Genomic DNA, 2,032 nt, shown 5'->3' on the forward strand with positions numbered 1-2,032 from the left:
TTGCTGTTTTCTGTCCATATTGTCAAATTGTTGTGTTTGAATCTCACATGGTATAAATGAATCACTGAAGCCTACATATTAAGGGATGTCAAACTGTGCCCTTGGTAGGTTATAAGCACCGACAGGGGGACTCCACTCAGTCTGTTGTGAGAAGTGGATATATATACATAGAGAGAGAGAGAGAAATACAAAAGAGACTGCACTCAACCCATTGTCAATATATTTAGGACTTTGAGACATTTTGGGGCAGATTTACTAAGCGCCAAATTTGTGCTAGCGTCCTCTTCGCTCACATCGCAACATTTTGCCAGGCGTAGATTCGCCAGGACAATGCTAATTCACTCAAATCCGAAGTTGCATCCAGGGTGCCGAACGCTGGCAAAGTTGCGCTAGTGTTACTGCGGTAAGCGAAGCGAAGTTGCGCTAGCGTTGGCTAAATTGCATACGGTGGGAAGTTAAAGTTGAATGGGCGTATATGTTGCAGCAAATACATTACACTACACAAGCCCAGGAAACCTTAATAAGATAAAAAATAGTTATTATATTGCCCTACACATGAGCCCAGTGTATAGTTTATGTGCCATATGTTAGGAAATGTAGGGGGAAGCCCCAGCAAAAAATTACGCTCTTTTGCAGCCTATCACCCTGAAAAATGAAGTCGCCAGTGTTTTTTGGGACTTAGAAAAATTTTCAACTATTTTTTGAGGAACTCCTATCTACTCTATTGCACTTCACCTGGTCTGAGGTGGTGAAGACAAGTCTAGCGCAAGAGGTAACGGTCAGTAAAATCCGCATCTTAGTGAATTTGCGTATTTACGTCCATTCACCAGAGTGCAACTTCGCCAGGCATAAGGGAGCGAATTACCGCTATGACGTCACGCTGGTGAATGGCCCTTTCGCTTAGCTAAAAGATATTCTGTATTGGCGAGGCTAGCCATTGCCGCCACCCACTGGTCCACACATGGGGGTGACGCCTGTTTCCAATTCAGGGTGATCAGTCTACGCAATTGGAATAGAGCTTTGCAAATGAATTCTGTCATGTGGGAATCTACTCCCAGCCCTATCTGTATACTTAGTAGGCATACTCTTGGATCATTAAGAGTTTCACACCTTGTCAGTTCACCTAGAATCTCAAGGGCCTTGTCCCAGTAGTTACGCAGAGCCGGGCAGCTCCAGAGGGTATGAATTAAGTCCCCTACAGCTTGGTCACATCTAAGGCACTGAGAAGATGTGTTTGGGTACATTTTGCTTAACCTGCTTCTTGTGTAGTAGGCCCTGTGTATCAAGTATAGCTGCAGCAATTGGTGCCTAGGGATAAATGAGACCTTCCTGGGGGCTCTAAGGGCTGCTTCCCACTGGGTGTCAGTAAGAACACCGAGGTCACACTCCCAGAGATCCCTGCACTTTAACTGGGTGCCCTTAGATCTGTAGTCCACCATGAGTTTGTACACCTTGGAAATCATACCCTGGGGCTTGAGCTTACCAAGCAAAGAAATGAGCGGATGTGCATTTAGATCAGTTGGTTTGCCTTTAAGCCACTCCATCAGCTTACCCCTAAGTCTCATGTAAAACAGCCAGTGTGAGGGCGGTACGTTCCACTTATTTCTTAGTTCCAGAAAGGTAAGAGGGCCCCTGAGACCCCAAACATCCGCTAAGGTACAAATCCCTGTATCTATCCAGTAATGGGGGGGTACGAGATCCGCCACTCCACCCAGTTTAGAGTTGTGCCAGAGGGGGGTGGATGGGTCTATTTGAGTAAACCCTGTAGTTTGGTTAATTCTGGCAAATATCCATTTGACATTCCCCAGGACTGGGTTGAGTTTTGCCCTGTTCGGTCCTGTGGGAGCCACTAAGAGGGCTTGCACAGGGGATACACCTGGGGGGAGTAAAGTATGCCATACCTTGAACAAGGCCGAGCAAGGGCCATTCGGTTTGAGAGCTGTCAGATGTGAGATCTGCAAAGCAAGATAAAGGGCCTGAAAGTCAGGCAGAGCCATCCCTCCCGCTTTAACCGGCCTTTTTAGTGTTATCA

This window comes from Xenopus laevis, chromosome 1S (genome assembly GCF_017654675.1).
Source record: "Xenopus laevis strain J_2021 chromosome 1S, Xenopus_laevis_v10.1, whole genome shotgun sequence".
In the NCBI taxonomy this organism is placed as follows: Eukaryota; Metazoa; Chordata; class Amphibia; order Anura; family Pipidae; genus Xenopus; species Xenopus laevis.